This window comes from Giraffa tippelskirchi, chromosome 13 (genome assembly GCF_054371585.1).
Source record: "Giraffa tippelskirchi isolate mGirTip1 chromosome 13, T2T-mGirTip1v1.2.pri, whole genome shotgun sequence".
Taxonomy (NCBI): Eukaryota; Metazoa; Chordata; class Mammalia; order Artiodactyla; family Giraffidae; genus Giraffa; species Giraffa tippelskirchi.
The window spans coordinates 35,847,637-35,860,725 of record NC_137287.1 but is presented as its reverse complement, the minus strand read 5'-3'; the positions used below and the strand labels follow the sequence as shown (position 1 = coordinate 35,860,725).

The 13,089-nt window shown below is 40.5% G+C and overlaps 1 protein-coding gene across 2 annotated transcripts in view; it reads left to right on the top strand.

The window, feature by feature from the left end:
* The window catches only part of LOC145531678 (uncharacterized), a 468,005-nt gene that overhangs the window by 262,945 nt on the left and 191,971 nt on the right, over window positions 1-13,089 (top strand). The gene's annotated exons all lie outside the window — the stretch shown is intronic.

The following is a 13,089-nucleotide window of genomic DNA, read 5'->3' as shown; positions in this document are numbered from 1 at the left end:
GGAGGAAGTATTACCAATGGGGGAAGGTTTCCTCTTGCCGTGTCTGATTCATCCTTCTTTTTCCTTCTTTCCTCTCTCCCTCCCTCCCTCCCGTCCACCTTTCTTTCTCTCCAACTCCATTCCCCGCACCCCCACCCTCCCATCCACCTGTTCTTTTCATCTGCCTTTTCTTAAGTTTCATACCTGGAACACAGAACAAATTTTCCTTTATCCTCTCCGACTACATTTTTATCTTAACCAATGTTTTGCACCCTGAAGGATCATCACCAGCGCCTGATTTGCCTTTATCAGTATTCTCTGCTCCTGTGCAAGGATTAATTAATATCAGATAATCCACTACACAGTAATCTTATTTAAAAAGTGAATATTCAAACTTTTCTTGTCATTTCATTTTAACCAGTTAAACACTTGGAGAAGGCCTTTACTTTACATGAACAAAGGTTAATCTTGTCTGTGTCATCACTGAGGGATAGATTTTTACAACCCTGCACTTTGCCTCGTAACTTTATTGGGATAAGCATATTTTTACGTTTGTCTCTTTTAAACTTGCCCCTCAAACTTCTCTTTTCTCTATTATGTGACCTAAGTTTAGAATCTGGACTCATTTTAATCTGTATTTACTTGAACTTAGTAGAGATAGTCATCAGCCTTGACTTATGTGCCAGCTTTTTAAAGTATCACAAAAATAGTGTCATTCTTTTTTCCAATTTTTTTTTTCTTTTTCCCATGATCTCTCCCATAAGTATGACACAAAAATTGAAGTAGATTTTAGGTCAAAGGGCATTTGGGAACAATTGCCTTCCTCTAAATTATAGTTGTGAGATGTTGAGAATATATAGCTGTATTTTGAGAGGATGACATGAGAATCAGAGTATGTAATTCTTACCATTTTCTCTAATTACAGAGAATCTGGTTGGGTGGGTCAGTCTGGACCAAATAACTATTACAGTGTTTAGTGTAAGACAATTTGGTCTTTTTTTTTTTTTTTTTTTTTTTCTGGCTGGACTTACAATTTTTCTGTTAGATTTTGAGCAGAGTTGCAGAACCATAGAAATGGAGCATGGTCCAAACGAGGTAGGGCATTTATGAAATAATGATGAAACCTTGTTAGTGTCAATTAAACCTTTGTTTACATTTCATTTTTAGCTCTGTTTTTAAAATGTCACACGAGTTAGTCTCTAAGTGATCACAGTAAGTTCTCGGAGAGTAATTCTAATGGAATTAAAATGAAAGGCCTTTTATGAGACTTTAATCCCCATCCTGTGTTGATTTTTCTGACAAACACAAAAACAAATAGGGAAGAAAAACATGGACCCTTCAAGAGTTTTGCACTTGCAGACTTTGGTTGTGGGTCTGAAACCTTCAGGAGGTCATAACACATTTGATCTTTGTATATATCTGCGGGTGGACGCCTCTGTCCTTCTGTTTATTTTCCTTCATTTTCACCCAGAATTGAGTGTTTACATATATTATGAGCAATAGTAAACAGGAGCAGATAAAGACATGAAGAGCTTTTAAATTATGCATTTTAATTTATTTGAATTAAATCATATGCAACAAAATCACAATCCTGATGGTTTGGCATTCCTGTTCTCCACCCCCCCCCATTTGCATGATACAGAAAGAAAGAAATCTTTAAAAGTCAGCTTTTAACACATAGCACTCTACTTAGAAATCTTTATTGTTAATTATTCAGTTACTATAATATTCCAAACAGTTTCCAGTATTTTTTTTTTATTAATAGATAGAAAGTTTATATGAAAACTTGTGGGGCGTGTGTGTGTGTGTGTACATGCGCGTGTGCCCAAAAGGCTGAAACAGCTTGTGTCAGCTATAGCAACTCGTTTTTGATTCAGCAAAACTAGGTTATGAATTCAAGCAATTAAAAATGACAAAAAGCCCAATTTCACTGCCTAGATTAATACACTTCCAATTTTTCCTGCTCCAAAAAAATTTCAAAGTGTTCTTTCCGGTTAGGTGTTTGCATAACCTGTGGGGTATTGGAAGGTCCCCATTTCACATTGGCTTGTGATGTCTTGATGCTTTGATGTAGCTAATGTAAATAGGATCAATGGCATGTTCTTCACACAATTTTCTATTTGCAACTTCTCAGGAAATTTCAGTTGGGTTTAAAGGAAAGCAAGAACAGTTGTTAGTTCCCTCACAGTAATGGGTGGGGAATGATCTTTCAGCTGGTTCAAACGTCAGACAGGCCAGAGAAGGCTTTTTGAGAAGTGATATAATTGTAGCAAAAATAGTGCATCCACGTGCTAAGGTTGACAGTGAGATTCTTCTTTTCCTCTACAATGATGGGTGCATTTATTCCCTTTTCTCTATAGGAGTGAATCTAGAATTCTGGATTCTTGCTTATCTGATTAGCCAAAGCTCACTGTTCTTTAAAATGGGCCTTTTTGTTGTTGTTGTTTTGTTTTTAACTTACAGATGGATTAGTGGTCACAATTAGCCACCTTGAATTTTGAATTCCCTGCAGTTTGGGGTCGGTGTGTGTGTGTGTGCAATTGCTTCAGTCGTGTCCGAATGTTTATGACCCTCTGGACTGTAGCCCGCCAGGCTCCTCTGTCCATGGGATTCTCCAGGCAAGAATACTGGAGTGGGTTGCCATGCCTTTTTTCCAAGAGATCTTTCAAATCCAGGGATCGAACCAGTGTCTCCTGCATCTCCTGCATTGCAGGCAGATTCTTAACCACTGAGGCATTCAGGAAGACAGGGTGCGGGTTGGAGTTCAGTTCAGTCACTCAGTTGTGTCCGACTCTTTGCAACCCCATGACCTGCAGCACGCCAGGCTTCCCTGTCCAGCAGCAACTGCTGGAGCTTACTCCAACTCTTGTCCATCGAGTCGGTGATGCCATCCAACCATCTCATCCTCATCCCCTTTTCATCCTGCCTTCAATCTTGCCCAGCATCAGGGTCTTTTCAAATGAGTCAGTTCTTCACATCAGGTGGCCAAAGTATTGGAGTTTCAGCTTCAGCATCAGTCCTTCCAATGAATATTCAGAACTTATTTCCTTTAGGATGGACTGGTTGGATCTCCTGCAGTCCAAGGGACTTTCAAGAGCCTTCTCCAACACCACAGTTCAAAAGCATCATTTCTTCAGTGCTCAGTTTTCTTTATAGTCCAACTCTCATGTCCATACATGACTACTGGAAAAACCATAGCTTTGACTAGACGGACCTTTGTTGGCAAAGTAATATCTGCTTTCTGATATGCTCTCTGGTTTGGTCATAACTTTTCTTCAAAGGAGCAAGCGTCTTTTAATTTCATGGCTGCAGTCACCATCTGCAGTGATTTTGAGCCCCCAAAATAAAGTCTCTCCCTGTTTCCATTGTTTCCCATCTATTTGCCATGAAGAGATGGGACTGGATGCCATGATCTTAGTTTTCTGAATGTTGAGTTTTAAGCCAACTTTTTCACTCTCCTCTTTCACTTTCATCAAGAGGCTCTTCAGTTCCTCTTTGCTTTCCCCCACAAGGGTGGTGTCATCTGCGTACCTGATGTTACTGATATTTCTCCCGGCAATCTTGATTCCAGCTTGTGTTTCTTCCAACCCAGCATTTTGCTTGATGTACTCTGCATAAAAGTGACAATATACAGCCTTGACATATTCCTTTCCCAATTTGGAACCAGTTTGTTGTTCATGTCTGGTTCTAACTGTTGCTTCTTGACCTGCATACAGATTTCTCAGGAGGCAGGCTAGGTGGTCTGGTATTCCCATCTCTTTCAGAATTTTCCACAGTTTGTTGTGCTCCACACAGTCAAAGCTTTGGTGTAGTCAGTAAAACAGAAGTAGATGTTTTTCTGGAACTCTTTTGCTTTTTCGATGATACAACGGATGTTGGCAATTTGATCTCTTGTTCCTCTGCCTCTTCTAAATCCAGCTTGAACATCTAGAACTTCATGGTTCATGTACTGTTGAAGCCTGGCTTGGAGAATTTTGAGCATTACTTGTGCTAGCGTGTGAGATGAGTGCTGCCGTGCGGTCCTTTGAATATTCTGTGTCATTGTCTTTCTTTGGGATTGGAATGAAAACTTATCTTTTCCAATCCTGTGGCCACTGCTGAGTTTTTCAAATTTTCTGGCATATTGAGTGCAGCACTTTCACAGCATCATCTTTTAGGATTTGAAATAACTCAGCTGGAATTCCATCACCTCCACTAGCTTTGTTCGCAGTGATGCTTGATGATAATTTGTCTGCAGTTGCTACATGATATATTTCTCTGTCGTTTTATTGAAATCTCTGCTTGTGAGGAAATCCAGTTTCTCGTTTGCTAATGTGATGGAAGGATCAGTTGTATTTATTGTATTTTATTTGCTTGTATAAATAGAGACTTGTCATTCTTTTTAGACTGATGAGGAGGGTGAGGGGTGAACGATGTATCAACACATTCATCCTTACAGGAATTTAGCAATGCTCACTTCCCCTGCACCCCTACTGCTTCTTTGTGTCAAGCATGGAGCTGGGAGTTCTAGCGTATTTCTTCTGGTCCTTACTACCATTCTTCACGGTAGTTATCACTATACCTAAGGTAGACATGGAGAAGCAATGTTCAGGACTTTTTATGATTAGAATATAAAATTCAAATCCAGATTTTTCTGGCTTCAGTATACCAAGTCACACCTGAAATGAACTCTCTGAATTCAGGAAGATATACAAAAAGGGTACTTGGCCGACGCCCTCAGCCAGTGGTTCTTAAACAGGAGCAATTTTGTTTTTCACTGCCATCCCCTCAAAGGGCAAAATAAAAACACAGGCCTCAGAACGGGAGAGAATGTTTGCAAATGAAGCAAGCAACAAGGGATTAATGAAAATATACAAACAGCTCATGCAGGTCAATAAAAAAAAAAATGAAAAAAAAAAACTGGGTGGAAGACTTAAATAGATGTTTCCCCAAAGAAGACATACAGATGTCCAACAAATACATGAAAAGATGCTCAACATCACTAATTATTAGAGAAATGCAGATCAAAACTACAATGAGGTATCTATCACCTCTCAGGGGTCAGAATGACCATCATCAAAAAATCTACAAACAGTAAATGCTGGAGAGGGTATGGAGAAAAGGAAACCCTCCTACACTGTTGGTGGGAGTGTAAATTGGTGCAGCCACTATGGAGAACAGTAGGGAGGTTCCTCAGACAACTAAAAATAGAGCTACCATATGACCCAACATTTGGCCGCATATTGGAGAGAGTTTTGGTAGTTATGTTTGGGTGAGGGCTGCTACTGGTATCTGTTTTGCAGAGAATAGATGCTGCTAAGCATCCCAGGGATGACGCTAAACATCCTAGAATACACAGGATAGTGCCTTCCCCCTCCCTGAAACAACAAAAAATTATCTGGATCATAATGCCAGCAGGGCTGAGGCTGAGAAATCCTGCCCTAGACAATATCAGTGATGCTATGACTAATATACACATGGCCTGATTTTTCAAGAGAGTAGATAAGTGAATTTCAGTTATTAAACTTTTTAAATCTCCGGTTGGACACTGTGAATAAGATCACGATGCAAAGTCAGAAGGTCTGTATTTTCTTACAATTTGACTTTAAAATTTTATAGCTGCCTATTCTGAGCATCTTTCCTTTATAAAGATGACACTGGTCATTGTGATTGAAGTACTTGATTTTCCCTGATGTGCTCAGCGTTACCTCCGACAACTGCTCTAAAATGAGATTTCTTTCTCTGGTACTGATGTCAAGAGAAGGGAAAAGCAGCATCACTAAATGAGTCATGCAACAGTAATTCTAAGAACCTTCCTGCTTTCCGTTGGCATTCAAGCATGGTTATTTTCTCCTGATCTTTAAGTTTGGCATGTAGGTTTATTTGCTTATTTATTTAATAAACACTTTAACAGTGTTTTGCATGTGCCTAGTACTGTTAGAAATGCTTTAAAATATTGAATCACTTAATTCTGAAGACAAGCCCGCATGTTTCATGTTGTTATTACCTACTTTTTATAGATTAGTCTCCCTGGTGGCTCAGTGGTAAAGAATCTGTCTTCTAAGAAGGAGATGTGAATTCGATCCCTGGGTTGGGAAGATCCCCTGCAGAGGGAAATGGCAACCCACTCCAGTATTCTTGCCTGGGAAATCCCATGGACGGAGGAGCCTGATGAGCTGCAGTCCATGGGGTCACAAAAGAGTCAGACGAGACTTAGCGAATAAACAACAACAACTTATTATAGAGGAGAAAACCAAGATCCAGAGAAGCTGAGTAATTTGCTCAAGGTCACACAGCTTGTAAGTTACAGAGCTAGGAGTTACACTCCACAGTCTCTGCTCTTAACCACTTTGCCATGCTCTTTAAGAATTTGAGCTTTTACACCGAGGAAACCAGAATTGAAAGAGACGCGTGTACCCCAATGTTCATCGCAGCACTGTTTACAATAGCCAGGACATGGAAGCAACCTAGATGTCCATCAGCAGACGAATGGATAAGGAAGCTGTGGTACATATACACAATGGAATATTACTCAGCCATTAAAAAAAAAATACATTTGAATCGATTCTACTGAGATGGATGAAACTGGAGCCCGTTATACAGAGTGAAGTAAGCCAGAAAGAAAAACAACAATACAGTATACTAATGCATATATATGGAATTTGAAAGATGGTAACAATAACCCTATATGCGAGACAGAATAAGAGACACAGATGCATAGAACAATTTTATGGACTCTGAGGGAGAAGGTGAGGGTGGGACGTTCTGGGAGAATAGCATTGAAACATGTATATTATCATATGTGAAACAAAACACCATCCATGTTCGATGCATGAGACAAGGGCTCAGGGCCGGGGCAATGGGATGACCCAGAGGGATGGGATGGGGAGGGAGGTGGGTGGGGGGTCCAGGACGGGGAACACATGTAAACCCATGGCTGATTCATGTCAATGTATGGCAAAAACTATTACAATATTGTAAAGTAATTAGCCCCCAACTAAAGTAAATAAATTTATTAAAAAAAATAATAAAAAAAATAAAAGTTATATGGAAAAAAAAAAGAATTTGAGCTTTTAGATGGGCAGAAGCACAGCTGTTTTGGCAGCATCTTCATGTGGGTTTTGAAACAAAAGATATTTTTTAAGTTCCATTTCAGATTGGTTAGGCAAACAAATAACCATTTTTGAATGAGAGTGAGTGGTAATGTATACAGTTTTATTTTTCACTATTTAGATACTTCTGAATGTGCAGTTTTCTGGCGTCACAAGGACTTGTGGGTTCTCTTCATTATTTATTTATACTACTGAAAACAATAGTATTCATAGGCCATAACTTACAGGATGAATGATCCCTTCAAGAAACTTTACATTTTGGTTTCCTGGCCCTTTAAATGTTTTCTGTGGAGTCCCATGTGGTCCATACCAAGTGGGATATGGTAGATGTGGGTACATTGATTCCCAACTTGATCTTGCTAAAGCCAGTCAACCTTTCTCATTTAGACCATGGGAATGACCCTGCCCATCTCTTGCTCTGTTGAATTTCCAGCATGTAGTAAAACCTATGAAAAGAAAAACAATTTAGTGAGTGTTTAAATAGAAGTGCCAATTTAGCATACTTTATTCTGTGTTAGAAGAAGACATGATCTTGCAAGTCTATGATTAAACATACAATACACAGAAGGTTCAGAAAAACCAAGATGGGAGTAGAGAATCTCCATCAATTTCAGTTGAATGAATGAATGAATGAATACCTGTGTGGAAGAATTTATGTTTTAAAACGTTTCTTGTCAAGGTTATGTATGGGTGTATACTTTAAATGGAAGCATCTTCCATCTTGATCGGAAAATACTGGGGCGAAGAGGAGGTTGTGGCCGTGGGAACCGCTGATGACAGATGGCAGTTCTATGCCAGCTGCCTTCTCAGGCTTCTGACCCAAACTTCCCAGGATTCGGGTGATGGTACATAACTCACTCTGCATTGCCCCACGGAAAACGTGAAGATGCTGAGCCATGACAATGGACTGCAGTTTACATAAGGCAAGGCACAGATTTCTGAATATGAGGAAGAAAGGCTCAGCACTCTTGAACAGCTTTAGTCGGGCCAGCCAGCAATACCAAACCGTGCAGAGGGGCTCTTGAGCCACCCTCCACCACCCCTGAAACATTCCAGGAACTGCGGTGGATGTAGAAACCGTTCTAGTCCTTCCTCTATATTTCAGGCCCAATGAACTCAAATTTACATATAGAGGCAAGAAGTGAATCCATTTCAGAAGTGTCAAAAGATTCACGTTGCATCCATTATTGTCACATTTCCTTTTTTTTTTTTAAATACAGTTCATCGATTTGGCTTTTATGAAATACCTTTTCCATCTAAAAAAGTGTTGATTCAGGAAATAGTTTGGCATTAAGCCAGAATTTGTTGTTCAACAGCGAATAAACAGGGATTAACTCCCATAGCTAAGACTCTCTGATAAGGTTCTGTAAGTGTTTTCTATTTGCCTATGGTGCTAAAATACATATATCTTGGTTAATTGACTAAAAGAAGCAAACAATAGGAAATTGGATTTAAAAGAATCATTTTCATTCCATATCTAGTGGAATTGGTTTCTAACATATTTCCACATTTAATGTGAATCTGCTTTTAAAAGTACAGACAGCCGGTAATAAACTTTGTATGCCGTTAAGAGTGCATCCAACAAGGGGTAATGGGTTTCTGCTGAGCCCATTACAAAGTTTGCCCAGAGAGGTTAAAAATATAAATATAGAGGATCATCAATGTTATAAGTGGTTCAGACTTCAACTTCTGCTGCTAATAGAAAAAGAAGCCAGGTTGTGTTGTAATGTACTTGGAAACTGCTCAATATAGAGAATTCTTTATTATTATCATGGGTACTGATCCTGTATATTGAGTGTTTGCATAAGCCACGTGTGTGCGTGCATGCTAAGTCACTTCAGTCGTGTCCGACTCTTTGCGACCCTAAAGACTGTAGCCTACCAGGCTCCTATGTCCATGGGGATTCTCCACTCAAGAATACTGGAATGGGTTGCCTTGCCTTCCTCCAGAGAATCTTCCTGACCCAGTGATCAAACCTGTGTCTCTTATGTCTCCTGCATTGGCACATGTTCTTTACCACTAGCTCCACCTGGGGGGCCTTTGTGTAAGCCTTGCATTGTGTTAACTCCTGGTTACACATTATTGAACTTGAATACTCCCAGCAACTTTAGGAGCCAGGTGCTCTTATTAAACCCATTTTCCAGAAGGAAAGAATGAGACTTGATGTGATTTTTCTAGGGTTACCAACCATGAGTTGGATTTGTAGTAGTATATGAAATCTTACAACTTCAAAGACTATTTCCACCCTCTGTTTGACTCAAAGCCTTAGGGACCTTTGTTCTTACATTAGTGAAAACTGATCTGACATAGATCAGATTTGGTTAACCCTAGGGAGTCCTTGCAATTGTTTTATTAGGACTAACCTGCTTATAATCTTAGTGGAGTATGGATTGATGAATGGCTGGGTGGATGGATGGATGGATGGATAGATGGATAAATGGATGAATGGGTGGATGGGTGGGTGGGTGGGTGGGTGGATAGATGAATAAGTGGATGAATGGGTGGATGGGTGGATGGATGGATAAGTGGATGAATGAATGGATGGGTGGATGGGTGGGCGGGTGGGTGGGTGGGAGAATGGATGGATAAGTGGATGAATGGGTGGATGGATGAATGGATGGGTGGGTGGATGGATGGATGGGTGGGTGGGTGCATGGATGGGTGGATGGATGGATAGATGGATAAGTGGATGAGTGGGTGGATGGATGGGTAGGTGGGTGCATGGATAGATGGATGGATGGATGGATAGATAGATGGATGGATGGATACATAGACTGATCAACTAATGACTCAGAAGGAAAATTGGCAAAGAGTATACATTATAGTTTTCATAACAATAAATATAAATACCAATAAATAAATGAAAATATGTTCACATATACGTATACGTGTGTTTTATATGCATACGTGGAAAGTTTCATCTGTATATATCAATGATTCATATATCATATTGGAAATCATCATATTTGATGACATAAGCATTCTGTAGAATGTTGGAGAGAGTGTGGAATGGTACATTTTTCTATGGAAGACAATTTAGAAATTCTTATTTAAAAACAAAGTGCATATTCTTTTGCCCAACCTGTCCACCTCTTGGGTTTATGTATTTTCACTTTCACTTTTCAAGTTTGCAAAGGTGCAAATTGCTCAACTGGAGCAGAGAAGGAAGAAAAATTGGAGCAAACAAAATGCCTAATGATGGAGAATAAGAAGCCAGGAAGCATTCAAGGAGTGAAGAGGATCTTCATGGGCCTGAAATGGTATCTGCAGGACTAGGGGAAGAGTCCAAGAGTCAGACCTGTGTTAGGAAAACTCTGTTAGAAAACACACTTGGAACTTCCCTGGTGGTCCTATGGTTAAGAATCCTCCTGCCAATGCAGGGGACACGGGTTCGATCCCTGATCCGGGAAGATTCCACATGCTGCAGAGCAACTAAACCTGTGCCCCACAACTACTGCGCCCCTTTGCTGCAACAAGAGAAGCCACCACGACAAGCAGCCTGTGCATTGCATCTGTAGGGTAGCCCCCGCTTGCTGCAACTTGAGAAAGCCTGTGCAGAGCCATGAAGACCCAGCACACCAGTAAATAAATAAATACATTTTTGAGAAAACACACACACACACACACACACACACTATGTTTGTCTATGCAGGATGAAATGCAACAGATAGCTAAGGGGTTGAACAAGGAGGGTGACCTTTGTGGTTTCTGTGGAGCTTGACTGAGAAGGGAGCAGGAGAGAAACCCAAGTTTTGCTTTTAAAGTTATGCAAGATGGATCCGTTCTAGAGACCTGCTGTGCACCCTCATGCCTATGGTTAGCAACGTGGTATTGTGCTGTTAACAACTGGTTAAGAGGGTAGATGGAGCCCATGGTTAAGTGTTCTTATAACACACACACACCGCACACACACAGGACACAAGGAAACGTTTGGAGGTCATGAGTGTGTCTGTTACCTTGCTTGTGGTGGTACAAGCACCATATGATATACCATACATCCACGTGTGTGATATATAGACCTGTATGAGTCTGTATCCAAACTCATCACATTGTTCCCATGAAATGTGCAGGGTTTTTTGTCTATCAGTTATACCTCAGGCTTCCCTGGTGGCTCAGTGGTAAAGAATCCACCTACCAACCCAGGAGACATGGGTTCAATCCCTGATCCAGGAAGATTCCACAAGGTGCAGAACTAAGCCCATGCGCTACAACTACTGAGCCTGTCTGTGCTCTGGAGCCCGGGAACCACAACTCCCCAGCCCGTGAGCCTCAAGCAGTGAGCCCGTGCACCCTGGAGCCCAGGCTCCACAACAAGAGGAGCCCCCACGTCAAGACGCCCCTACACCACAACTAAGAGTAGCCCATGTAGCGACGAAGACCCAGCATGGCCAAAAATAAATTATAAATAAATGAAATTATTTTAAAATTGTACTTCAGTGAAGCTGTTAAAAAGATTATACTTTGATTCCTTTTGATCTTCAACAAATATCCTCTACTTTGATAATTAAATACACTTCAGTTAAAAAAAAAAACAAACAAACAACAAAAAGAGCTTCCATTTTTGCAAACAAGCTCTGATGGGCCCCTCACGCCCAAGCTGATGTCCATCCACTTAGATGTCAACCTAGATATTCTGTGTTGGACACAGGCAACCCAAATTGCTTTGAAAATGTGTGTAAGAGAGACTTAAAAGGAGGTAAGCCTAAAAATCACTCTAGTTAAAAATTATGTCCTGGCTAAGATTTGGGGTCGTTTTGTGCTCTGAAATAGGGTGGTTGGCTGCTGGCAAATTTCTGAAAATGACAAAGCTACATGTTAAGCCTAATGGTTTGGCCACAGAGGAAAATGAAATTCCCCGGGTGCTGCAGACCCTTGTCATTCATCGGAGGCACGGCAAAATCATGATCTTTATCCTCCCAGCTGTGTGTGTCTGTCGGGAACTGTGGGCCACTCAAAGTTGTATACTATTATTTTTTTATTCATCTCTGGGTCATTTCATCTTCCTGTGCCAGCCGCATGAATGGCTGTGTATGAAAATTGTATTTTGTGCTGAGTTTCCCACTGTGAAAGATGTTTACTATATATTTATGAAAACATTGCAATAACAAAACCCTTTCTATAGCCTTTCAATTTGCTGTAAGGGCAGATAAAATATTTTTATCTCGAACTGAACTTCATACCTTGGGAGATGCAGTGGGCCCGACTCGGAATAATATAACACTTCAGAGAAAGGCTGGCGCTGTTCAGATTGGTTCAGAAACTCGGGCACTCCACTCGGTAGACCTCCGTGCCTTTTAAAGGTGCTGACTGAATACACAAAACCTAGAGCTAAGTGCTGCAATGTCAGCATCATTAAATAGAAAAAAAAAAAACTTTCTATTTATTAAGTACTTTCGCATTGCATCCACAGAGATGCAGGGCAGCTCACTGAGCAACGTTCCCTTCATTCTGGGAAATACAGAGAGGAGGGTGGCCATCACCACAGTGTATTGAAAATCTTGACTCTTCACCTTCGTTTAGGCTTTAGCTTTGAAACTTTTGTTTAGTAGATTTTGATTTACTAGATTCACATGTAGTTGGGAGAAATAATGCAGAGAGATCTCTTGCAGGCTTTACCCTGTCCTCCCCCCATGGGAATATTTTGCACAACCATGCATCACGTCATATCTGAGATACTGATGTTGCCACAGTGCAACCCACTGATACTGCTCAGATTTTCCTAGATTGCCTTGCGCTCATTTGTGTGTATGTCCTTTGTTCTACACAAATTTATTATGGGTATGGGTTTGGGGATCCACTGCCATCGATGAGATACCGAGTATGTCCATCCTAAGATTCCTATTTATAATCAGGTCCACCTCTGCTCACCACCCCCCAGTCCCATCCCTAGTCTATCCACACTGCTCTGTCCTCCACTTCTAAAACCCTGTCATTTCAAACATGTTATTGAAGTGGAATCACACAAATTTATTTTTTCAACTTTTTATTTTACATTGGAATAGAGCCGATTAACAATGTC